General features: G+C 51.0%; 1 long non-coding RNA gene across 3 annotated transcripts; it reads right to left on the bottom strand.

The window, feature by feature from the left end:
* Window positions 1-270: 270 nt before the first annotated feature.
* Window positions 271-19,790, bottom strand: LOC121102771. Of its 3 annotated transcripts, XR_005834892.1 has the most exons (4): window positions 19,568-19,790; window positions 18,436-18,625; window positions 3,560-3,643; window positions 271-1,301 (listed from the first exon to the last, which is right to left on the bottom strand). It is a non-coding gene; the product is annotated as an uncharacterized LOC121102771 (long non-coding RNA). The 3 variants fall into 3 exon arrangements; XR_005834891.1 differs by lacking the exon at window positions 3,560-3,643; XR_005834890.1 differs by lacking the exon at window positions 271-1,301 and having other exon boundaries at window positions 3,049-3,643.
* Window positions 19,791-27,389: the final 7,599 nt, after the last annotated feature.

Genomic DNA, 27,389 nt, shown 5'->3' on the forward strand with positions numbered 1-27,389 from the left:
ATGGGGGGCCTCTGTGGGAACTTAGGGACTGGGGCTAGTTCTGCACGAGAGGCTCTGTCACTTGGAGGCACCTGTTACTTCTGCGAAGACCGAAAGTAAAGAAAATGGGAAACAGTCCATATACACACCAAACAACTATTACTTTCTAAAGTTAGGACATCTTACAGAGCGCGTAGTCTGATGTCCGTTGGGGGACATTACCTTGATCGTCCTGGCTTATTCAAGTTTGTTTCTAGAAGGTACTTGTAGCAATAAACGAATACGACTGGCTTTTAAAACAAACACGACTATATTTGCCTCAATGAAGGTCATTCTGGGAAATCTTGGGAAAAAATACTTTCAAACAATACAGTTGTCTTTGCCCAAGACATCTACGTGGTACTTACAAAATTCAGGTTTAGGCTTAGGTACAAAAACCAGTTTGATTGTTTAAAGGCAGCCCTCAGTTTTCACCTAAAATACCTTATTTATTCAAATTTGATCATTCACCTTGCTCCCCAGACTCAGCTCTGAATGACTCAGCTTTTTCTCGAATTCAAATCAACCCGTGGAGTTTGACGGTTTTCAAATTGTTTTTAATGGGCATCTATTCAAAACAACTTGCCACGAGGTCTGCAAGCAGTTCAAGTTCTGGGCACGCTGAAATACGCCTCTCGCTTCTCAAGGTGACTCCTCTACGGGACCCGGGCATCCCGAGGTTGTGAAGAGTCAGTTGCATAATCGTGATGTGTCTTCCCCCGCTGTGGAGAAGGCTGTGGCGTCTGCCTGAGGCCGGTCACGCTGGGGAGGCCCACGCTCCCGGAGGGGTGGCACCTGAGCCACCAGAGCCTGCCCCCAGGAAACCAGGAGGAAGGGGCGTCCCCCTGAAGGACGCGGAGGTGGGAAATGATGAGCTACCGCGCTTAGCTGGACAGGCCGACGGGCTGGGCACCAAGGCCCGTCCGGTGTGGGAGCTGCCAATGCACGGGCCCAAGGGCCAGGTAAGGTCACCCACGAGAGCGTCCCCAAGAGGCCACACCTGCCACTCAAGTGCTGTTTCCGGGGGCATGAATTTGCTCAACCCCATTCTAAGACCCTTGGAGCCCCTGACCCCCGGGTGGGGAGCCTGCCAGTAAAGATGGTGGGGAGGCCCGGGGGGCGGGGGGAAATGCAGGCAGAGACAGGCAGGTCCCGTGGCCCAAGGCAGTGGGCAGCATTAGTCGGGCTCTTATTCTGATCTTTTTCCTCCTCTCTGTAGCATCCAGGTACTGAGCAGGCACGTGCCTTGCACGGGTGACGTTGGAAATCACAGCTGCTCCAGGCTGGGAGATTTAAATTAGAACAATTTTAATTAGGGCCTCCTCACTGCCAGTGCCTTCTATTCCGTTTTTCATTCACGCTCGTCCCACAAACATTTATTAAGTACCCACTATGTGCCAACTCCCAGCACCATGACGCTTAACCATTCGGGAGCCAAAGTGATGACACCATAAATCTCCTTTTCTGGCCAAGCCTGAGAGCAGTGGCTGGAACCCTCTACAGGAAAACCATCCCATCATTGTCTCTAACAAAGGCAGATGGCACATGTAGATTTGAGGGCGTGACAGTTTATCAGACGTGGCGCTTTCATCAAAGTAACGCCAAGGTCTTTAAAACTGTCGTAACAGCCCCCGCCCTGGGTTCAACATTTCACACGCCCGGATGCGGCTTACTGGTCGTGCGGGGCAGGCAGCCGTCCGCAGACGGTGCAGGGAAGCTGGCAAGGAGGACTCTGCTGTTTGGTGACCGGGGACAGCGGAGCTAGCTCGTTCACCAGGACGAGAGAGACTGCGAGAAAAATCAGCTGAAGAACAGAGTCGTGTATCCGCATATACCATGGACAGAGACTGGATGTGATCCCTCCCTGTGGGAGGACACGGAGGACCGTTGTCCTGGGTGAGCTGAGGACCCCGACGGTACCACAGTCTTGGGAACCATGGAGCTTGTCATGCCTGTGTTCCCCCCACGCCCCCTTCACCTCTGCCGGAGGCCCTTTCCCAGAGGGCCTTCCCATCACCGTGACTGCCGCCGCCTTGCGGAAAATCCCCGACTCCTGAAGCTCGGCGAGCGGGGGTCACATCTCGTGTGCCCTTCACTGGCTAACCCTGGCTCACTCCTCCAGAGGCATTCTCCCATCCTGTCCTGGGGTCACCTCCGACATGTGTGCGTCCACACACACACACACACACATCACACATGCATGCACAACTCACATGCGCACACACAACACACACACATGCATCACACATGCACGCACAACTCACATGCATATACACGCACACGAATACATACACACACATCCACACGCACAGCACGCACACGTGTAACACACAGCACAAACACACACGTGCACGCATGCACACACACACACACACACATACATGCATACATACACAAGCACACACACCACTGAAACACCGACCCTCCCGCCCAGGCCAGGCTCCCTTCCTCTCCAACTTCTTTGCCTGGTTTTCTCCTGCTTCACTTTATTCTCGATTCCACCACTGTGCTTTTTCCCGGGAACCCTCCAGCTCCCTCCGGTGGGAAGGCAGCATCTTTCTTTATGCCCCGAGTTCCCAGCTCACAGACAAGAAGAGACACAGAACCTGAGACAAAGAAACAGGACTGTCCTCCAAGTATAAATGCCCTCGGGATCAGAGCTGAACTCCAGTGATCAAATTCTGCCCGAGGGCTGTGCAAATTGTGAATGTTCCCAACACAGTGTTTCCAGTGAGCCAGGGGCTATTCATACATGAAATAGTTAATCCTCAAAACAACCCACTCGTGATTGCTACTATTATCTCTGCTACACAGATAAACTGAGAGGCACAGAGAGGTTAAGTAACTTTCCCAAGGTCACAGAGCTGGTAAGTGGAAAAGACTAGATTTGAACCCAGGCAGCTCTGGAGCTGGTCTCAACCAGAGCCTAGAGGCCTGGCCTCACTGAGGGTCCCTATCCCTGGGGTTCCATCACCCAAAAACCCTCATGACATGACACTGGATAAGTCCCGTTATTCCAGTTACCCATGCTGTGTAAGAAGCATCCCAAATTTAATGGCATCAAACAAGAACCATTTTTTAGGGATTCTGTGGGTCAAGAATTTGAGTGGGACGGAATGGGGAGATGGAAGCCTCAGCGGGGAAGACATGAGTGGCTTGGGGCTGGGGATCATCTGGAGGCTTCTCGGTTCTCAGCACCTGGGTTGGGATGACTCAAAGGCTGGGTTCTGCCATGGTGGATAGAGCCCCTCCCTGCACGTGGCTTGGGCTTCTCCCAGCATGGTGACGGGGATCTGAGCAGGAGCACCCCAAGAAGGAATATTCCAGGAGAACTGGGCAGAAGCCTCGGGACCTGTTCTGACCTCAGAAGTCACGCAGCATCACAGCTGCCGCATTCTATTAGTTCCAAGCGAACCACAGGCAGCGCAGTTTCCAGGCGCTGGAAGAAAGAGCCTCTCCCTGGCGGGAGTGACAAGGTCACACGGCAGAAGGGCGTGAGGAAAGGGAGGGAACACTGTGGAAAACAGAGCTTGCCACACACCTGCCTACTTCAGAATCTTCCTTGTCTCGATTTTAGTGACCTCGGGCCTCCATGTATTAACTTCTTGCTTTGGTTGTCTTGTTCCTGTGAATGAGAAACCACCATGGATGGGTAACATCTGAGCATTTTAGGTGGACTAATTTACCTAAAATTATGGTCTGATTAGAGAAGGCCCAACAGTTCCTGACTGTGGCCTCTGGAGTCTTCCCTGGTACCTGGGTGATGGAAGACAAGAAAAGCACTACTTTTCATCAACTCTGTACAATCCTGACCTAAATCATTTGCCAATTTTGTTGCTTGGGAGCTCGTTGAGAACGTACGTTCCGGGGCCCGTCCACGGGGTCTGGCTGAATTGTCTGGGGCCGGGCAACATCGGTACTTTCTACAGGGTCCCCGGGTAATGCTGCTGTGCACCTGTTTTGGAGGACAGCTGTGTTAGATGAAGAGCTTTGTGACTAGCCAGTTCGACCCCCTTCCATCTCCAGACACCGAGTAGGTGTGTGATGCTTTGCTGGCTCCCGGACATGACAGACTCTTTTGAAAGAATGTAAGGCATTTAAATCACGTAAAGAATTTAAAGCATTTGGCCCATTGGCCAAGGCTAAGTAGGTATTTGTGCTGAAAAATTATGGAGCAAATGCAACCGGCTGAGCTACTCTGTTCCTTCGTGGTGGCCGATAGACGCAGAACCAAAATGCAGACTCACTGCGTGGCTATAATTCTTTACAATAACTCAGAAGCAGGGACCAAGAGCATTTCCCCAAAGGACTGCTTGCCTTTAAATGACCTCCAGAGGCAGACAGAAGGAGGCTCCGTCTAACTTCTCTCTCCCTGGCCTTGGGCAGCAGGTGGCAGGGCAATTTGTCTACGCAAATGATGCTCAAAATAGGTTTGGCAGCAATCTGGGTTTTTTTGTTTGCTTGTTTTTTGTTTTCCTTAACGGGAATGCACAAATGCTTGAGCTGGTACATTTAAATATTTCAGATACTCCTAAAATGCCAACTGGCTGAACCCATCTTTTTTTCCAATTTGGTGTGAGATGCACGGATGCCAATTTAAGCAATTGACTCATAACTGAGCAATAAAACCACGACAAACGCCGCTCATGGCGCAAGTGGGGATGAGGCCATGATGCCGTGTGTGAACCTGCCGTCTTAGCTCAGAACTGTTGGCTTCAGTCCCAGAGCGATAAGAACACTGTGATCGTTTCCTTAGAGCTGCTTCCTATTGGCGACGCAACCAATGCTCCAGGAGGGCAAGACCAAGAAGAATGGGGTGTGTGGTGAAGTGCTAGGGAGGCCATCCCAACTCTGGCCAAGAACCTCCCATCTTGGTTGCTGGCGTCGCGGGCTGTGTGGCTTCAGACAAGTCCTTTTAACCTCTCGTGTGCAAAATAAGAGATAATAGTGATCCTCCCTGGGGTTGTTATGAGGGTTAGGAGTTAATGTGGTTCAGTATCTGAGCCAGGAAATCCATCATTGATGGAGCACTAGTATCTACTTATCGAGTGCCCCAGGATGTCGCTACAGAATTTTCTGTAGACTTGACTTGATGTCAGTTAAACCTGTTTATTGATAATGTTGACTTAAGTTTGAGTCCCATCTGTTCCCGTGTTTTTGTCTATCATCTTTGGGAAAAGGTCTACGCAAGCCTTTTGCCCATTTTTAAATCGGGTTGTCCGTCTTGTTGAGTTGTAGGAGTTATTTCTGTATTCTGGATATTAAACTCTTCTCAGTTACGTGGTTTGCAAATATTTCCTCTTATTCTGTGGGTTATCTTTTCACTTTCTTGATGATGTCCTTTTCATTGTAACGAAGTACAATTTATCTACTTGTTTTCCTTGTGCTTTTGGTACCATACCTAAGAAACCATTACCAAATTCAATATCATGAAGGTTTTCCCATATAAAACTCTTTTGAGTGTTCTATAGTTTCAGCTCTTACATTTAGACCTTTGATTCATTTTAAGTTGATTTTTGTACAGATGTGAGGTAAGAATCAAAATTCATTCTTCTGCATGTGGCTATCCAGTTGTCCCAGCACCATTTGTTGAAAAGACATCCTTTCTCGCACTGAATGCTCTTGGCGTTCTTGCTGAAAATCAATTGCCCATAGACACATGGGTTTATTTCTGGACTCGGAATTCTACTATATTGGTCAATATGCTTACCCTAGGCAAGCACCATGCTGTCTTGATTACTATTGCTTTGTTGCATGTTTTATTGGAGGGCAGTGTGAGTCTGTCTTCCTACATTGACCTTCTTTTTAAAGATTATTTTGGCTATTCTGAATTAGCCATTAGTTTTTTTTAAAGATTTTATTTTTAAGTGCTCTCTACACACCATGTGAACTTACAACCTCAAGATCAAGGGTCACATGGTCTTCTGACTGAGCCAGCCAGGCACTTCTGAATTAACCAATAATTTTTTTTGAAGATTTTATTTATTTATTTGACACAGAGAGAGAGAGATCACAAACAGGGGGAGTGGCAGAGGGAGAAGCAGACTCCCCACTGAGCAAGGAGCCCGATGCAGGGCTCAATCCCAGGACCCTGGATCATGACCTGAGCCGAGGGCAGATGCTTAACTGACTGACTAAGCCACTCAGGCGCCCCGAATCATTAATTATTGATGCAAAAAAATGCCGGGACTTTCTTTCAACAGCAAGTATATGTGTAATTATTCAGTTATCTTACTTTTTAATTGTTTAATTTATATTTGTGTCTATGATTGTGTTCACCAGTTTATATATATCAAAGTCTTCAGGATGAGTATGTAGTTAGATGATAGATGACACATTGATAGACAGATAGAGAAAAAGAGAAAGAATGGATTTGCCATGTGCTTCTGGACCATGAAACAAATATGCTCACACAGAGGAGGCTTTGCAGGTCTAGGGGACACTCTGACCCTAAGCACTTGTCTGGCTGAGCCAGTCATGAGTAACAGAGGTCTAGGGAAGCCCTTGTGCCTTTGGCTCCAGGTATGTATATTAACCTGAATCCACAAATCCCAGAAATTCCAAAAAGCAACCAACCCTGAAATTTGTTCTCCAGGCACCTTCACCCCACCTACTCCCCTCTGCCCAGACATCATGCTTCTTTGCCACCTGTTTTCCAGGTGGGTGGCCCCTGGGGCTGTAAGCTGAAGAGAAACCCCTTGCAAGGGCTTTATAACTGGAGCTCCTGGTTTGCTGTGACTACTCTCACCTTTGTTTCTCACAGCCCGCGTTCGCATGTGGAGGAGGTCGGGTGCGCGGAGAGCTGGCTCTCGGGCCTGGGTAGCACCCAGCAGAATAAAGACAAAGGGGGCTTTTACTGCTTCCTTTTGTGCATTTCAGGGCCCACATCTCCCTAAGTTTAGTGATTTGCTAGAAAGACGGAAAAGACTCCACAGTAAGTTGTACTCAGGGCTAAGATTTATGACAGCAAAGGACGCAGAGAGCAAGTAGCTGGAAAAGCTATGCATCCGGGAGCCCAGAGAAGTCCAGCCCTCCCCTGTCCTGCCTCCTCACCTGAGTCTACTCAGAATGTGCTTTTTCTCTGGCAGAGAACTATGGGGTCATGTGTGGAAAGCCTCTGTCCAGGGACACCCATGTAGATCTCAGGGGCCAAGGTGTTTTGGGGGGAGTGTCGGATAGACTTACCCTGCTATCTGTCTCCCATGGCAACTGAAACTCAGGACGCCAACGATGAAACCAGGCATACATCGTCAATCTTAACATCTGTGAAGGCAGCCCAGCAAGCTGGAAGGGCCCGGTCCACTGCTCCAGGTACACACAGCAAAATCATCCATCACTGACGTAATAAACCTTCTGAGAGCCACCTTCCCAAGGACTGGCCAAGGGTTAATCATGGCTCCAGGTTTCCTTGGAAACATGCAAGGAGCCAGCAACCAGGCCTGCTGTGCTGGCCCTTTTCCCCGCATTTAACATTGGCCACGTGGTCATCAGCTTACAGTTACAGGTGCGTCTATACAGCTTAGGGAGCCTTAGGAAACCATTTACTGGCCACTGGATGTCATCACCAGGGCCCCGGTGAACGTGAAATAGGAGAATCAGGCAATGAAAGCACACACGTGGCCTGGCTTTCAAATCTCCACTCTGTATGTGTCCTTGAGAAAATCCCGTCCCCTCTCCAAGCCTGCTATGGTCTGAGGCATCCCATCCAAGGGAATGTTTGTGGGATTGCTATGGCGGGTGACAAGCATGTAGGTTCTTACTCTTACTGTCCCACTTGCTTAACGTCTGTCTTTCTTGCGCTGGCTTCTCATATGCAAGCGGATCTGGAAATCCCTAATCTCCATTTACAGACTGGTTCAAGGAATCAGCACCAACCCCCTTGAGGCCATTGGCTGATCTTTTTTAGAGGATTTATCCTGCTAAACTTATCCTACTCGGCACTCTCTACTTACATAAAAATCTCTATTTCCTTTCAGATGAATCTATAAATCCAGTTTGTCCCATTTTGTATTAATATATTATCTTATGGAAAACAACTCATTTACTGGCAAGGGGACATTTATTCCGCGTATACCTACTGAGCATTTCCAGTAATCATAATTCCCGTGCGGCAAGCATTCATTGGATGCATATTCTGTGCAAGGCGCCCTGTCCAAGTGGGGATACAGGAGATGCCACAAATAACAGACACTGGGGCCCTGCTCATGGAAATTTCCATCCGTCTGCAAAGTAGGGTGACCAAGGGTTCTGGTTTGCCCAGGACTGAGGGCGTCCCTGGGATGCAGTATATTCAGTGCTTAAACTGGGGAAACCACGGACAAACTAGACAGGTTGGCCACCATATTTAACAGACAGCTGGTTACCCGACTGCTGAGACAGATACTTTACAGTTAATCATTCATTGGAATTGCTGTCAGCGCTGTGCAGGGGGGACGCATAGGGTGCCGTGGGGCTTCTAACAGGGGGTGTACATTCAACAACATGCTCCCAACACAAGCCACTGTCTCTGCCGCCATAGAACCACCCCTGGGACTGACACTGCCTTTCAGGGCCATCAGAGCCTGGGACCCCAAGGCCTGCTGCTGCTGGAGCCGAGGTCAGTGCCTCAATGTGCTGAAGCTGAACCCCTCAAGCTCTCCACTGAGGCCACGGTCACCATGGGTGCTGCCCGGACTCCCTCTAAAGCCTGGAAAGGTCTCACCGGACCTTCTTCAACACCCAAGTGTAGAAACCCCGTTCACGGTGGGTGTCTTGCTGCCCTCTGCTCTACAGACTCAGGCAGGTTTCCTTACAGTCTCAACAGCGGAGAAGTTAAGCACCAGGCTTTGGCGTGAGGCTCTCTTGCCCAGGTAGCAGACCACCCTGCCTGGTCCCACAGACACCGCCCTCCCAGGGGCACGTGTGAGCCATGCCTGACCCCCCACCCACTTCTGCCCTAACCCTTCTCATATGACCCAGCCCTGGGCATTATATTTTCTGATATTTTGCAGATTTCTTATAAATGGACTTGTATGTTTTATAATCAGAAGAAAACAGTTTTTTGTTTGTTTCCTTTTTGGTGAGAGAGAGTGAGGGGGGCAGAGAGGGACAGGGAGAGAGAGAATCCCAAGCAGGCTCCACACCCAGCGCGGGGCCCGAGACCCCACAACCCTGAGATCATGACCCACGCTGAAATCAAGAGTCAGATGCTCAGCCGACTGAGCCACTCAGGCTCTCCGAAAACAGTTTAGTTTTAAACAAGCAAACAAGACAGTCTCCTTTTGCCAAAATATACACCTGTGTCTTGTTTCTGTTCCTAGTGTGGCCATAGCCACGAAGTAGAAATAACTTGTCCAACCAATGCATTGTCTTGAATTATTTATGTTTTAAGATGAGCTGTTTGAGAAGTAAAATCTGGATTTCCTTTATTTATTTTAATGAACTTATTTTTGTCATTTGAGGTTGTGTGCTAGCTGACTTTCCCTGACTTGGGCCATGCTGAGCCGTGCAATCTGCTCCCTGCACGTCTCCCCAGCTGTGCTCACCCGGGCGCCCTGCTTACACCGGCTTTTCCTCTTTAATCCCTGAGTTTAGGATGGAAAACAAGGCTGTTCTGATTTCATTAGGTCAGCAGATTGTTTTTGCAAATCACCTACACAGTGTCTTAAAGGTGCTGGTTAAAATGAATGTTGTTCAACATGTTTGAAATTACCCCCAAGGAAGAAAGTGTGATACGGTTCTGATTCACCAGGTTCTAGAAACGGGAATCTAATGGCAGGGACTGCAAACACTGTGATGTTGACAATGTGTCCCTAAAACTTTGCTATTTCATTCATTCGATGATCATGTGAGATGTAGTGTGTGCCCCGCTGTCTACCCCTGTCAGATATGCAGAGAAGATGAAATATGGTCTTTATATCAGTGAGGGCTTTGGGCTGAAACCTAACAGATGGCCCATAGTACCCAGAAAGGGCATAGGATGTAGTTGGGCCTCAGAGACACCCCGGGACAAAGCAGAAACTCTCTCCAGAGATTATCTTGGCTTCCATTTGTGTTCACTTTTTCCTACCCGCCACCAGGCTCTGCCACCAGCCATGAGCCTGGGTGTTCACCACCAGAGGACAATTACAACCTACCGCTCCCACCCAAGCTCAGAAATCCAAGGAAGGGCTCTGACTGGCCCAGCTGGGGTCAGGTGCCCAGCTCTGACCAATCAAGGGTGGGCATGTGGGTGGAGTTTATAAGATCAAGTGGACATGAGATGGGGAGGGTGGACCCTAATCCAATATGACTGAGGTCCTTATAAGAAGAGGAGAAGAGACACACGTGAAGATGAGAGGCAGAGATTGGAATGTGTGTCTGCAAGCCAAGGAATGCCAAGGAATGCCAAAGATTGCCAGCAACTTCAGAAGCCAGGAGAAAGGCAGGGAGTAAAGCCTTCCCTAGAGCCTTCAGAGGAAGCACAGCCCTGCTGACACCTCAGCCCCAGCACCCAGAATGGTGAGCGAATAAATGTTTTGTTGTCTAAGCCGCCCAGTTTGTGGCCATTTAGTACAGCAGGCCTAGGACATGAATACAACATACAACGAAACATCCTCAAAAGTTAAATATTTAAATGTTTAAAAATACAGCATGAGAAGAATAAGGGAGAGTATATAATTTGAGGAGAGGAAAGTCTTTCTTCTCCTCCCACTAAAGTCTGAAATTATGAAAGAAAAGGCTGGCCAATTGACAACATAAAAATTATATATTAGTGTGTGGTTTACGAAAAAGAATAAAGTTAAAAGGAAAATATTTGCGATATGTGACAGAGGGCTAACATACATAATGCATAACGGCTTCTATAAACTAGGAAAAAAATATCAGTGACCCAACATAGACATAAACAAATTCAACGACTAGACAAAGTACAGAAGAAATCCCAATGGCAATGAAAGGTGTGGAGAGTTTTTCTCCTTCCCTGACAAATACATAAAAATTAGGATAAAAACATATAATTTCTCCCAAATCACGCTGGCAAAGATGAGTCAGATTGGTAACAGCTGGCATGACAGTAGCAGCTCCCAAATGTCCCAGCCAGAGGGACTTACAGGGTTAGCTCAGCAGACCTGTGTGCTCAAGCCCCAAGTGCTGCTCTTGGTTGGCTCCTGGGACACAACCTCTGAGAGAATCCTTCCTGCTAACAGTGACTTCGTGTGTCTGAGAGTCTGGGCCACTCCAGATAGTTGACATTCACCACGGGATTTATGGTGAACACCTGTATTTGTACGTCTGAGGCTCTAGTGAACGTTCTCCTAGGCTGTGGAGTTTGGGTGTTTTGCCTCAGACCAAAACACAACCTGGAAGCCTGTGGGAGCCACTTAGAAGTTACTTTCTTCTTGTTAGGGACTGAGTTGTGTCCTTTCAAAATTCATACGCTGCAGCTCTAACCCACATGTGACTGTATTTGGAGATGGGGCCTGGAAGAAGGTCACTGAGATTAAATGAAGTCGAAGGGTGGACCCCTGACCCAACAGGACTGGCCTCCTCGTAGAAAGACAAGGGGACACGAGAGATGCGCATGCACAGAGAAAAGGCCACGTGAGGACTCGATGGGAAGGGGCCGCCTGCAAGCCAAGGAGAGAGGCTTCTGGAGGGGCCAACCCCTCCACTCCTTGGTCTTGGACTTCCAGCCTCAAGGACTGTGAGAAAATTCATTTCTGTTGTTGAAGCGCCCCCCGCCCCCCAGCCCCGGGCTGCGGTATTCTGTTACAGCGGCCCAAATCTTCCTCTGGAATGGATTTTAAAGAGAGAGAGAGAGAAAGACTGCTCTCAGGGATTCACTTGGCCCCGTAGCTCCGCTCTTGGTTCTTCTGCTCTCCGAGGATCCTGAGGAACTGCTTTGCAACGTCGTCAATCAAGGGACATCGATGTAAGGAACCGACATCCCAGCACAGAGCTTCATTACCCAGGAAGGCAGTTTCCCTTGGAGCAGGACTGGGAAGAGCTCTTCCTGCTCAGGCTCATACTCCCATCAAGGACAGATGAGACTGGGGGTGAGGGGACAGTCCCAGCCAGGATGGGAGTGTTACCCCAGTGAGCAGACAGGGAGAGCCTATGCCCCCATGACCTCAGCCTGGCCGGGGCTCCTCTGACCTGCCCTGAGGCATCTGTCCCCACCCCCTGGAGTTGCCTGTGTCCACCACCATCCCCCATTCCGCAGACCCTGAGCCCCAAGCTCACTGCAAGCTCCAGAGCCAGGGGTCCTGCTGCAGCTGGCAGGGTGTGCCTGGGCACCCAGGGGCCTGGGGGACAGGTCTCTGCTCTGAGTGGGCTGGAGAAAGGGAAGCGGGAACTTGGGTTCAGCACCTCTGCTCCGGGCTCATGTAGGAGGCCCCCTGATTTCTCTTCCCCTGAGCCAGGCTTCACCCCCACCTGCCCTCATTTCCAGGTCTGCGGTGATGCTATTTGCAGGTGAGGCAGGGAGGCGGCTCCTGCAAGACAGGGCGCAGCCACTGGGGTGTTTCCACGGATAGGACAGGAGGCAGAGAAAGCGCTCCAGCAAGTCAGCTCTGAGTCTCTGAGTTCATGATCAGTTTGAATGCTATATAACTGTGCACATTATGATAGCTAGCATCATCTTTTTTTCCCACATTTATTTCATGCCCACTCTGAACTTAGCACCGTGCAAGATAAACTACTGAGTTTTGCTAATGAAGCCAAAACAAGTCATGGATTCGATTTAAAAGAAAAGTGTACTAACATAAGGCATAAAGCACCTTGTGCAGTTAAGATGATATGGAAAGACTATTTGGAATTAGCCAGCATCAGAACAGGGCAGGGGGACCTCTGAGAGGGGGAGAAGCTCTCTGTGGCGCGGGGGTGGGTGGGGGGGTGGGGGGAGTCCTACTGCTGAGCTGCACAAGGTCAGAACTGCTGAGAAGCCAAGGAAGTGCTTCCCAAGGCTTCTTCGCACTTCCACGGACTTGTTTTCAGAGCAAATGTCCCCTTGCCCCTGGGACGGTGTGATGCAATCCTCTCTTTGCTTTCTGTTTATAATTTCTGTGAAACAAAGACGTAATTGCGGCTCGCAGTTTGGTCTAATGACTTGTCTGATGCCCTCCAAGGGAGTTCAGCTCTGTGGGTCCCGGGTGGGAGCCATCCCTCTCCTGAGCTGCGTTTGAACGGCAGGCTTTTTCTTGGAGGCAGTGTTGATTCCAGGGGGTACAGGGTAGGGCTGGGGGTTCCTGGGTCTCTAGTCTTTAAAAACTGTCATACGCCAGTTTAATGACAGGCCGGCCCATCATTATCTTTCCTTCTGGAAGTCACAGCTGAGTCTTCCCCTCAGGGCCAGATGCGAGGGTCCCTTCCTCTCAATGCATGTGGTTCCTCTGATGCTGAAAATTCAGGAGGGCAGCCCTTGTCTCCAGGGGATGGGGGGGGTCTGACTTCACAGCTCCAGAGCCCTCTTAAAGCAGTTTTCCAGCAGCTCGCCAGCCAGCCTCTCCCACGGCCTTCCAGCAACGTGCCCATCTGTTTATATTTAAGGATTCTTTAAAGTGTTCAAAATGAAATCATGGTAAAGAAATTGACAATTGTTCGGTTCTGTGTGCAAAGCACTGTATCAGGCATTTCCACGTACATCAGGTCACTTGGGCATGTTACCTGACCTCCCCGGGTCTCAGCTTCCTAGTCTGCACAGATACACCTGAGGGTACCGGGACTTAATCAGAGGAACACTGTGGAGACGGACGCAAGATGCTCAGAACAAGCTCCGGGATGGGAAGCACTTGATAAGTGTGAGTCATATTTCCTCCTTCTCCTCCTCCTCCTCACCAAGGTAATTATTTAGCCCATTTAACAGATGAGAAAATGGAGGCTCAGGGGAAAGAAGCAACCCTCCCAAGTACTTCCTGGGTGGGGGCGGGGGGGGGGGGAGTGGTTCAGCCACGATCCAAACCCAGCTCAGGCTCATCCTCCACATCACACCATCTCTCCTGCCAGGATGCACAGAGCATTTGTGAAAACTAGAACATCATTATTACGTCCCTGGGGTCTGTTTATCATCTACTTTCAAGTTCCCGTAGCTTTCAGATGGTTTTGGTTGCAACCCTCGGTAAGAAATGCTTTACATCACAACGCACAGAACAGATATATATATAAAGGGAAATCAAAGTTTCCTGAAACGTATTTCTCTTACTATGTTCTATTGTTCTGTGTACCCTGCTAGTCTTCTATTTGGTACTATTTCATTTTTAAGAACTGGCTTCCACCTGGCCTCGTGTGGCGGTTGGAAAACCACCAGCCAGGTAAGCGAGAGAGTGCGCTTAATCTTTCAAGCAGCACTGCCCAGGTGTGGCCTGTGCCCCCGCTCGGGTTCCCTGGGTCCTGGCTCCCCCAGCACCAGCCCCTCCTGCCAGGGCCCCAGTCTCAGGAGGCAGGGTTGCAAAGCCCCTGGTGAGAGCAGGAGGCAGGCACAGCCTGAAGTTCATGACTCCGATCCGCAGAGCCCTGCCCTGGTACAGCCTCCCCCCTCCCTCCGTCTGGGCCATCCAGGTTCCCTTAGGCCATGTACAAGAGCACGAGTCAGGATTTATTCAGCGAGGGCCACCCTTTAAGGGCCGCTGCTCCTGTGATGTTTGCATCTTGGTGTCCAAGGGATTGTACCTCAGAGTCGGGAGACTAGGACGTCGGAGTAGAGGCCAGCCAGTGCTTAGCAAGACAGATGGAAGAACTAGGGGAAGAAGAAGCCCAAGGAAAATTCCTGCTGGGATGAGCCTGTCCTAGGTGCCACCTTGATCTGCGAGTCCCAGCTGGGTTCCTCCCTTAGTCCTCTCCTCTTCTTCCGGCCCCTGCCCCCTCCACTTTCCAGCTACCTTTGCTCCTCAGCGTGGCCTGTGCCTGCAGAATGCCCGTGGATGTGACGGGCAGCACTTGCAGGCCCGGCCCAGCAGACCCGCCGAGCACCCCCCTGCATGCTCTCCCCGCCGAGGCTTGATGAGGACAAGCAGAGACCTGGGAAGCCCACCAAACAACCTTGGGGCCCCAAGTCACTGCTCGGGCGGACACCCCCCTGCTCATCAGAATCTCCTACTCGGCTTCCCAAGAGGAAGACGGAAAATTACATTATGGAAAGCCGCTAAGACACAGAGATTATCCTCATCCACAAAGGTTCTCTGAATATCTAAACTATCCAAGTTCAAGGCAGTGGGGCAAGAGATTCTCAAATGCTTAACATATTTAATGAAGCAAAACACTGACTTTGAAATAGGAGATAATCTGTGGACTGGGTTCAACAGTGTGTCCCCAGAGTTTATCCCCACCCAGAACCTCAGGATGGGACCTTATTTGGAAACAGGGGCTTTGCAGACATAATCAAGTTAAGACGAGGTCATCCTGGGGTCGGGCAGGCCCTACCTCCAATATGACTGGCGTCCGGATGAAGAGAGAGATTTGGACATGGAGCCACAGACCGCAGGGTCAAGGCCACGTGCACCCAGAGACAGAGACTGAAGGGAGGCGGCTCTAAATCGAGAACATGGAGGATCGGCGGTGGCCGCCAGAAGGAGGAGAGGGAGGGGAGGGTCCCTTTTGGGACATCTCACCTCCAGAACTGCTGCAGAATAAGTTCCTGCCGTTTGAAGCCCCCGCCCCGCGGTCTGTGGCGCTTCGCTGTGGCAGCCACGGAAAGCCAATATACTCCATAATCAAAGCCTCGGGTAATTTTAAGAAATTGCACTATTTTTAGCCCCATTCTGGGTCACGTGTTCTTAGGAAGAGCGCATCCTATATCTGTGCTTCCAGCTGCAGGATGTGAGCGCAGACCTCAGGGAAGAGACCTCCCCTCCTCTCAACCTTCCAGAGAAATCCCCTAGGGGCTGAGTTGCCGAGAGGCTTCCAGGGCAGGCAAGCTCTCTGCCAAGGCAAAATACTGATTCTTCAGGCTACCCACCGAGGTCCAGGTACCGCCGAAGATGCTTTGGCCCACCCTTCACAGTGGTGTCTCTAGGACAGTGGCTGGAGGGGGCCACAGTCACCGTCAGACTGGCGTGGAGGGCAACCTCTCCGGGAGAGGAACTTGGGCTGCAGCCCACGGCGTGTGCAAGGCCCAGATGCAGAGAGAGGTGCCGGAGGGGGTGTCCGGGGCGTGTAGGGGAGCAGGGAGACGTAAGGGTCAGCCCAGCCGGAAAGGAGACCAGGGAGGCAGGGGAAGGCACGGAGGATGAATGTCGTGACCTGCCATATGCCCCGCTCTGCTGTTCTGTGCTATGGCTGCTCCCAGAACCCCACGCGGTGGGGGGTGTCCTTCTCTCGCCTCGGGCCACCCATATATGGAGGCGTGCTGATCAGAACCGGCTAGCTGCTCATTACCACCCAGTCACGGCTTACCTCCCCTGCAAGTTTCAGAAACCTAACAAATCATGCATTCGATGGCCTCCTGAATCAAATTTTATCTATTGTCTTTAAAGATTTCATTTATGTATTTTGAGGGGGGGAGGGGCAGAAGGAGAGAGAATCTCAAGCAGACTCCATGCTCAACGCCAAGCCCAATGCGGGGCTCGACCTCACAACCCTGAGATCACGACTGGAGACAAATCAAAAGTCAGACACCCAACCGACTGAGCCGCCCAGGCACCCCGTTAAAAGCCAAAATGTATTGTAAGCACAATAGCTAATCAGGGTACCTCAAGGAACCCTAACTTGGTGAGCGTTCTTTACCAAATAGACATCTTTCTGAAAGTGAATAATCACTCCGTGTACTATTTGCTAGGGCTGCCATAATAAATGCCATAAAGCCAGTGGCTGAAAGAACCGCAACTGAATGTCTCACAGCTGTCAAGTCTAGAAGCCCAAGATCAAGGGGTCAGCAGGCTTCGTCTCCCCTGAGGGCTGTGAGACAGAATCTGTTCCAGGTCTCTCCTCTGGCTTCTGGAGGTTTGCTGGCAATCTTAGGCTTGTGACACCTTACCCCAATCTTCATATGACATTCTCCCAGTGTGTGTACCTTTGTCCAAATTTCCACTTTTTATAAGACACCAATCATATTGGATTAGGACCGCTCTGTTCCAGTACGACCTCATATTAACTAATGACATCTCTAATCACCCTATTTCTTTTTTAAAAAAAGATTTTCTTTGAGAGCGAGAACACAGAAGCAGGGGGAGCAGCAGGCAGAGGGAGAAGCAGACTCCCCACTGAGCAGGGAGCCCGATGTGGGACTCGATCCCAGGACCCTAGGATCATGACCTGAGCTGAAGGCAGATGCTTCACTGACTGAGCCACCCAGGCGCCCCTCAAACAGTGGGATTCTACTCAGAAATAAAAATGATAAACTCCAGCCTCACACAACAACACAGAGACCGAATGAACGCTCAGTTCAGGCACCAACACCAAACAAAATCAAAAAGGTAGGAAGGAAAGAATAGAAACAAGGATAAGGAAGATATAAAAATATGCCAGGAGCAAGAGGCATGTTTCACCTGCTCTTTGATGTAAAGAGCTCGGTTAACTGGAAGCCTCCATGTGTGGTGGGTCAAGAAACACAGAGGGAAATCTCAGTGGAAAATGTTGGGTCATTCCCGCTGGAAGAATACTCAGGAATTTAGCCCAGCCTAGGGAAACAAATACAAGCTTCCTTTGCCTCGCTCAGGATGGGCTGGTTTCAGCCTTGCGGTGAGATGATGAAATAAGAGAAGGGCGTTAACCAAAAGGAAGTTCTGTTTCCTCTATTTCTGAAACCCCCAAAACTGTTCAGAATGAAGCCGTTCAATCCCATCGGTGGCCCTGACGTGAGCTGCCAGAGGCATGGGACTGTAATGTCTCTTCAACAGATGCCCTTCACCTTCCCAGTCCGGAAGTGATTTTTGGAAATGGCCAGAAGTTATTCAGAATCAGGTCAGCTGAGCGAGCTGGGTGACCCTACCCTCTATTAGGAGGCAAATCCAAGATTTGGCCGCAACGTGACATTCTTGGCTTCCTCGTGTGGGCTGTCATCTGGTGCTGAAGGCATTTCCTTGCAAAAGTTCCAGTGAGGTTTGAGCAAGGCCAAGGGCACAAGGGAAGCTGGGACTTTCTGCAGGTGCCTCTTCTGACGGCCTAAAGAGGTTCTGTCAAATATCGGATCCCTGACTGTCACGCTCCCCTTATCGGACTGCCACCCTCAGTGGGGTTCCCTAACCGTCATCAGCCATTTTCAGACACAGGAAAAGGGTGGTGTTGTGGGTGCCAAAGAGGAAAAGAAGGTTCACCCTTGGGGGCTGGCCAGGGACTGTGGCAGAGGGGCGGGCAAGGACAGGGTAGGCACTACTGTCTTTGTCGCCTGTGGCCACCATTACAAAGTACCACAGACCAGGTGGCTTAAGCACCAGAAATTCAGTGTCAAAATTCTGGAGGCTAGAAGTGCAAGATCAAGGTTTTGGCAGGGCCTCTGGTTAGCACCCTCCCTTGCTTTTCACGTACCTGCCCGTGGTTGGCCAGCAATCTTCGGCATTCCTTGGCTTGTGGATGTGGGATTCCAATCTTTGCCACTGACATCACTGGCGTTTTCCCCGTGTGTCCCTGTCTTCAAGTGGCAGGCTTCGTAGGACACCAATCCTACTGGATTCAGGTCCACTTGACTCCAGGAGGACCTCATCTCAACTAATGATATCTGCAACGACCCAGTTTTCAAATTAGTCACATTCTGAGGTCCTGAGGGTTAGGGCTTCACCATATCTTTTTGGGGGGCCACAATGCAAACCATAACTCCACCCTTGTCACCACCGGGATGATGTTCACTCGGCCCATTCGCCCCCGGGTACTGTTTGTACCTCTACACCGTTCCATTCAAACAGATCCTTTCTTGGCGAGCCACTCTGTTGGGCCCTAGAAGATCTCAAAATAAAATTTTTGTGCTTTTTTTTCTTCCCTTTGTCTCTGATGCCCACACACGAACAGGCTCCTTACTGCAGGAGCACAAAAGATAGGGCTTTTAACAAACGGTGCTTTTAATTCATACACTGGGCTCTTGAGACCCAGAAGGGAAGACAGGAGGGCTTTGGAGCAGGTTCAGGTCCCAATAAAAACAAAGGGGAGGGCAATCCATGGCCCCGCCCACTGCTGCCTAGGGAAAGTCGTGGGGGCAGGGCTGGGGCAGCGTGGGGGTGAGAGTGGGTAAGAATGGGGCGTCCGCGTTGCTGGGTCAGGGAAAGAGGGATTTAGGGGAGAAGACTGAGCGTGGACAGCCTGACATTGCCCTGCCAAGGCTGGGTGGGAGCGGAGGCTGAGCCCAGGGAGCCAGACCTTCCCTGTGTGGATGTGGACGCCATTCCTTGGGGTCATGGATCCGCTTCCTGCTCTGCCCTTTCCCTTCAGCCATCCAGGCCGCCTGTGGCTCATCCCCAGAACATTCTCCACACCCTGAGGCTTCGCTGCCCCACGCGAACACCCCCACGGTCAGTAGCGGGAAGGTGCGCCTTGGCTCTGCAGGGACGGTGGTGGGGAGGAGGGGAGGTATCTACCAGCACTGGGGAGGCTGCCCCGGTTCCCATGGCTCCTACAATGAAGGACCACAAACTGGGTGGCTTAAAACCACAGAAATACGTTCGCTCACCATTCTGGAGGCCAGAAGCTGAAATGAAGGTGCCAGAGGCTTCACTTCCGCAGAGACTCTGGGGGGAGAACACCTACCCTCCTTCCTCCAGCTTCAGTGGGGGTGGGGGGCCCGGGCGCCGCGGGAGGGGGGCTGCCCTCTTTCCTCGGCTTGTGGCTGCGTCACTCTGATCTCTGCCTCCCTGATCACATGGCCGCTCTTCTTCTGTGGCAAGCTCCTTCTGCCTCCCTCTTATAAGGATCCATGTGATTGCATTTAGGGCCCTTCCAATGAGGGCCAAGGCCCGATGATAAGCCAGGCTAATTCCCCACCTCCAGTTCCTTAATTTAGTTGTATGTGCAAGGACTTTACCACATAAAGTAACACTTATAGGTTCCAGACATTAAAGTCTGGTATCTTTGGGCAACATTATTCAACCTACAATAGTGAGGTTGGGAATGGGGCACCCATCCCTGTTGCCAGGAAGAGCTGATGGGCCCCTCCCTCTCTCACCCCCCCCCAGGTGCCCCGAGGGGGACCCCACTGAGGTCCTCGGGCTCTAATCCAAGGGTGAGAGCAGATCCTCCCTTCCCTTCTGCTCTCCACAAATATTCCATGTGTCCAGGGGGCAGCTGAGTGGCCTGGAGCACTTGGACTGGCGCCAGCTCGGAGAAGGCCCATTTCCTGGTCTACGCCAGCACTTCCAGCTCCACCTGACTGAGGGGAAACACGGGTAGCGCCATCTTGGTGGCTGCCATGACAGGCACCTCACTGCTTCATCCAACACTCATTCGGTTCAAGTCCTCATGACTCAAGTGGGGTGTGGGGGCCATGGCATCACCACCGCTTAGGAGCTTGCTGCAAAGGCAGAATCTCAGGCCCCACCCCAGATCTCCTGAGCCAGGATCTGCATTTGGACCCGATCCCCAGGGGATTCTTGGGCTTGCTGCAGTGAGAAGCACCGGTCTACACACCACTAGGATGGCTCCCTTCTCACCAACACAACTGCTCCATTCGAGTTTTGACCTTTTCTCTCCTAGCAGGAGAGCATGCGCTCTGTGGCTCTCTAGGTAGGGGCACGTGGTTTGGAAGCAAAGCCGCACTCATTTAGTTTTCTTTATCTTCTTGACAATCTATTTTGAATTTCAGATACCATTCAGAACTTGACTTGGGTTGTTATTCTTACGGAGGCTGGGGCAGGTGCACTTGTGCTTTACAAAGTTGACAGACAGTGCTCCTGACTGCCCACATCCAGGGAGCGGCAGGCCCCGCCCCTCCCCCCTCCCATGGCCACCTGCCCAGTAAGCTCTAAATCCCAGCCAGGTCCCGCCTCCCTGCTGCAAACACCTGTTGCTCGTCCATCAGCATTTCATCCCTTTCCTTCAGAAAAGGTCTCCTCTGGGGAGAGGGCTGCCAGTCATAGCACGCTCACCTCCTTCCTTCCACCTAGGGCAGGACCAGGTCACGTGGTAGTCACATGACTCAGGCCTGTGTACTCTGTTCTTCTGGCCATAGTGATTGGTCCAGCGTTGGTCATGTGACCGAAACTAGACCAATCAGAGTTCTTCCCCGAGGCTTTTCATACTGAAGCCAGGAAATCAGATCTCTGTTCCCTAAACTGGCATGATGTCAGTCAGTCCTGCCACCCCAAGGTACTCCTGTCATGGGAGCCTCTATTCAGAGGCACCTGTCCTGTGGCACTTGGCCACATGGACACACCTGCCTTGTGATACCCTGCTCCACAGAAGTTTCCCACCACATGGACAATACCCATCTGCCAAGGGAGGAATTCTGCCAATCATGGCGAAGCCTAGACCAGTCAGAAGTAAAGAGGAAGTCCTGGCTCCACCCTAAAGCCCGTTTTCTAGTCCTGGGGTCCTTGGACGCCTGTCCCCAGAGTTCTTCTAACACATTCCTTTCTCTGCCTACACTACTTTGGATTTGGTTTCTGTCCTTTGCAACTGAAAAAGTCCTGACTAACTCATTCCTATCTTGAAACCCTTCATTGTCTGCCGTGCCAGGGGACAGTGTCCCTCCCCTTGTGTTGGCATTCATAGACACACCCTCCCCCCCCCCCCACACACACACGATTTAACTCCATAACCATCACTTCCTCGCACTGGCGCCGATGTCCTGCCCTGGGAACTCTCCAAAGGTGCTGGTGCCTGCTGGGAAACCCCAGGCCCTTTGTTTCCTCCCAGTGTTTCAGGTGCTGCCCCCAGCAACAGCATCATTCTGCCGCACTGCAATCGTGCGCTTCCACACCGCCCCCTACACACACACACACACACACGCACACACGCACACACGCACACACAGGCTCTGAGCATCCTGGAGGGACATTCAGCCTTGCAGCCCTGGGGGCCAGCGGATTTCACAATCGTAGAACACGGTGAGCAAATACTGTGGCGGGAACATCCAAACTCCACGGGTGGCTTTTCAACTCCGGGGTCATGAACATGTTGTGTTTCAGTGAATGTTCGTGACTGTCGGAAAGGCCGCAAGCAGGCTCCATCTCTGAATCCTTGAGAAGGGGGAAATCCTAGCTCCTGCATCACGGGCTTGTCAGGAGGCGGGATGGAGAAGCACTTCCGACCCTGTCTGGGGTCCAATAAACATCTCCAAGGACTCGCTTGTATTATGTACATCTTCTCTCTTACCCCCACTTCCACTGCCTTCTCTCACCTTCTCCCCGTCCTCTCCTGGCATTTCTTCACAGCTGTTCTCTGCCTCTCAGCACAGGGGTGACTGGCTACCACGGGCACCTGCCCCACCACAGGGGAATGCTCGGGGTGGGCTGTTTGGCCGCTACGACCGGCTGAGATGCCCCCTAAGTAGAAAAATAAGTACCCCTGCAATTCCATTTATCTCTCCCGTTTGCTTCATTCCATCCCCACCCCACTGCCCTCAATTTAGAGCCTATTTCCAGCCAGGTGACCTAGGCACCAATGTCTTTATCCCTGAGACATAATCCCCAGCTTATCCCTGGGATTGGCGGGCCTAAGACCCCCGCGGCAGACGCTGGCTGGCTGCGTGTCAGAAAGAATCAGCACAGGCCCCAGGAAGCTCCCCAGGTCCCTGAGTAAGAGCCTTCCAAGGTAAAAGGACGCGTTTTCTCGTGTGCAACATCTTTTCCCTCTGATTACTATGTTCTCCCCCAGTCAGATTCACCTAGGAAATTTACCATATGCATAGTCAGGGCTGACCATCTGGATTTACTCTCTGAGAGGCCAGGTGCGTCATGAAATTGTCATCCAAGTGGACAGTCCTGGACCCCCGAGTCAGGGCCCTGGGCTGGGCGCAGGCCCACTTGGCGGAGCCCCGAGGTCAGCACATCTGGAATGGTGCTTCTTCACAGCTGGATCACCCTGCCAGATCCCATGACACTGAGTGCTCAACGCGACGCTTAGTGTTGTCACTCATGGGTGAAAGAGCTGAGGTGGGGGGGACACAGAGGCAAAGATATGGGGTGCTTCTTAGTTCCAGCTTCTGTTGTTTCTGCCTGTTCAGATCCCTGTCTGCTTCTCTTAATAATAACACCCACTTTTCCTTCGAGAGGCACCCCCCCCCGTCCCTGTGTCAGTCCAAGGGCGTGAGCGGGACCCAGGTCTGGCCACTCAGATCGCCCCACTTCCGCATCTGCTCGGATCCATCTGGGTGGGCAGGTTCCCAAAGCCGGGCCACAAAGAGGCTCCTGAGTGCATCAGACTCTCAAGCTGAGCCAAGAGATGGAGAAAGGAAGGTTTTAGATTGCTTCTGCTGAACGACCAGGTCCAGCCACTCTGAAGCCAAGGCTCACTGGCTGTTTCAGGTAGGGGAGCACGTAAATTCTCTTTCCTGCACACCTGGTGAGGCTGGGATTCCTGACCCTGCAACAAGACCCAGCATTCCTTCCCATTCCTCCACCTCACACCCCATCCTGGCTGGCAATCCACACCTTTGCCTGCAGGAAGGCCTCTATCCGTGTCCTGGGACTGCCCTCGCAAGGGACCAAATGCTGGGTGGCTTCAAACAGCAGGGATTTATTCTCTCCCTGTTCTGGAGCCTAAAATCAAGCTGTCACATGATGTGATGAGCCCTGGGTGTTACACGCAACTAAGGAATCACTAAACACTACATCAAAAACTAATGACGTACGATATGTTGGCTAACTGAACTTAATAAATAAATAATAAAATAAAATAAAAAAATAAAATAAAATAAAGTAAAATGAAGTGTCAGCAGGATGTGCTCCCTTTGAAAGCAAGGGAGGATCCTTCCTGCCTTCCCAGTTCCTGGTGGCCCCAGGTGTTCCTTGATTCAGCTGTGTCACTCCCAGCTCTGCCCCCCCCACTCGTCTTTATGTGCCTTCTCCCCACTGTGACTCTCTGTCTTTCCCTCTTCTTATAAGGACATGAGTTGAAATCGAGATCCATCTAATGACACCTGCAAAGACCCTATTTCCAAATAAGGTCACATTCACAGGTTCCACGTGGACTTAAATTTTGAGGGGAAACAACTTGACTCACTGCATTGCCCCATTCCTCCCTATCCTGCCAGGACCCTGGTCCCATGACACCCCCCCCCAGCTTTGCCTCCACATCTTCTAAGGGCCCTGGCACTCAAGCTGATTTGGTTCAGAATCTGGAACCCCCCCAAATTCTGAAGATCTCTCATTCTGGACTCCCATATGCCACTTAAAAACTTCCAGAATTTGTGGGAAAGAAATGTATGCAATATTGACGGTATAAAAATGTCCTTGAAATGACACTGGCTTCTTTTATTTTCCTTTGGAGCAGGTCTTCAATATACTAGAGAGGCCGTGGTGGGAGGAAATGTTTATGGCAAATAACAGAAGCATTTGGAAAGGCCTGTCTTTCAAGAGTTTTTGTTTTGTTTGTTTTGTGTTTATTCTTAGTTGTGGTCAAATACACATCACATAAAATTTACCATTTTAACTGTCTTTAAGTATACAGTTTATTCAGTGGCATTAAGTCCATTCACACTGTTGTGTAACCATCCCCACTATCCATCTCCAGAACTTTCCGTCAGCCCAAGCCCAAATTCTATATCCATGAAACAAAAACTCTCCCCATGCTCCCCAAGCGGAGCCCAGAATTGCTGAATTAGGAGACAAAATATTTTGGCAACTGGGTTTTTTCAGAACATACAGCTGAAAGCTCAGCTCGGCGTCGGTTTACCCCCGGATGAATAGCGGGACCTCCAGTGCCTGCCTGCTTGTCCCCTCCTGCCACGCCCTTGTCCCTGTGCTCCTGAAGGGCCTTGCAAAAATTGACAAGGCAAGAAACAACAATTGCTGGAGAGGATGTGGAGAAAGGGGATCCCTCCTACATTGTTGGTGGGAATGCAAGTTGGTACAGCCACTCTGGAAAACAGTATGGAGGTCCCTTCAAAAGTTAAAAATTGAGCTACCCTATGACCCAGCCATTGCACTACTGGGTATTTACCCCAAAGATACAGACGTAGTGAAGAGAAGGGCCATATGCACCCCAACGTTCATAGCAGCATTGTCCACAATAGCTAAATTGTGGAAGGAACCAAGATGCCCTTCAACAGATGACTGGATTAAGAAGATGTGGTCCATATATACAATGGAATATTACTCAGCTATCAGAAAGAACGATTTCTCAACATTTGCTGCAACATGGACGGCACTGGAGGAGATAATGCTAAGTGAAATAAGTCAAGCAGAGAAAGACAATTATCATATGGTTTCACTCACTTATGGAACATAAGAACTAGGAGGATCAGTAGGGGAAGAAAGGGATAAAGAAAGGGGGGGTAATCAGAAGGGGGAATGAAGCATGAGAGACTATGGACTCTGAGAAACAAACTGAGGGCTTCAGAGGGGAGGGGGTGGGGGAATGGGATAGACCGGTGATGGGTAGTAAGGAGGGCACGTATTGCATGGTGCACTGGGTGTTATACGCAACTAATGAATCATCGAGCCTTACATCGGAAACCGGGGATGTACTGTATGGTGACTAACATAATATAATAAAAAAATATTATTATAATAAAAAAAAAGAAAGTTAAATAAATAAATAAATAAATAAAGCCAGAGGTGGGCCTGATTTGCTCGAAACCCATGCAGTTCACTCTGAGGGGGTGCGGCTCTATTCTAAGGGTTCAGAGCTGACGGACGGTTTGCTGAGTCTCGGAGGAGGGACCAGAAGTGTGACGAAGAGGGGTGACTCCAGAACTCCCGTGTCCCCATCCATGGAGCAGGGGCGTCTGGAGAAGGTGCTTCCCAGGGGGCCTACATTTCCCAGCAGCCCTATGGAGGCATGGGGCCCGTGGAATGTGAACGGAGTGTCAAGGCAAGGAAGAAGTGGGTTCTCTCCCCCTCCAGCCTCCCTACCTTCACGTTTTCTAGAGGAGCCTGAGGCCCAAGGGCAGGAGGACAGGAAACTTCTGTGAAGATGGCAAATACTTGCAGCTTCCAGAACCATTCCATTTCTGTGACTGCTACTGCATGAAGGCCACCGTAGACAAGGTGAGAGAGGACATGTCTGTGTGTCGATAAAACTTTATTTACAAAAGCAGGTGATGGTCTGGATTTGGCCGTAGAGAGCAGGGGCTGGTGCCCCGCCCCCGACTCATCTGGAACCTCAAGCAGCTGAGCTGCTGCCAGTGAGCAGATGGCCGTGGGCGTTTCGGGAAGGACAAAACATCATCCGTTTGTTTCTTTGCCCAACTTGGTGGGAGACCACCATGCGCCAGGCAGGCAGGCCCCTCACCAGCGCACCATGGGGGAGATGGCCAATAGGGTGTGAATGGGGCAGGAACAAGGCGGGGGGTGGGAGCATGGCAGGTGACACGCAGGTGACAGATAAGACTCGGACAGTGCCTGAAGGAGGCCCATCAGACAGGGACGCTGGGGAAGACTTCTCCAGGAGAGATGTGGACGCTGAGGCCCACAGGGTGCACTGGAGAGGCCCGGCTGCACGGAGGGGTGCAGAGGGGGTGTCCCAGGGGGTCAGCAATGGTAGGAGGCCAGACGGTGGGCCAGAGCCACTGGGAGCCAGGCGAATGAAGCCTTGAAAACATCACTAGGCCACCCACCATATAAGAATGGCTTATATCCAGTAGCTCCCAATTCGAGAGTGAATCAGAATCTTCTGGAGGGGGTTTAAACCCAGGTCTGCAGCCCCATCTCCAGTCTGATGCTGTAGGTCTGGGGTGGGCCCGGGAAACTGGCATTTTGAATGTATTCCTGGGCAATGCTGACACTGCTGGGCCAGGGAATCTGAGAATCACTGGGTTTCAGGAGAACTCAAGCATCCCTGTCACCCCCTCTGTCGCATCACCTGTTAGATCCCCTTCTTGGGACATGCCAGCTCCAAAATGCTCTCCAGTCTCATGGGCACCTGCTTCCTTTCTTGTCTTCCTTCGTGGGGAGCAGAGACCTTCTCTGTAGCCTTTAGGACGGTACTTCCACCACTAAGAAAGTGCGTGGCATACAGAAGGTGCTCAGTGGGCCTTTCCTGGCAAGAAAGGAACTGAATGAGGGTGGGAGCATGAGCTGTGGGGGTGAGGGGGGCGGTGGGTGGGAGCATGAGCCAGGGAGGAAGGTGGCGGCGGGGGGGGGGGCTGGCAATGGTGAGGCCTGTCTAGTTCTCTGTGGTCTCGAATTTCTGCACATCTTGTGAGTAGAGGGACTGACATCTGTTCCAATATTTCAAGGATGTTTGTAGAGCAGACCTCCTTGGAGAGACATAGTGGTCGTGTTTCCTGCAGAGGAGAGGTGGGCTGGGTTATTGTCTAGTAAAATGAAGATATTGTCACCCTGGGTTGGGGGAGGCGAGAGGCTGGGTGCATTTGCTAAGTGCTAGTTATCAAA

This window comes from Ursus maritimus, unplaced genomic scaffold (assembly GCF_017311325.1).
Source record: "Ursus maritimus isolate PB19 unplaced genomic scaffold, ASM1731132v1 scaffold_15, whole genome shotgun sequence".
NCBI classification, from domain to species: Eukaryota; Metazoa; Chordata; class Mammalia; order Carnivora; family Ursidae; genus Ursus; species Ursus maritimus.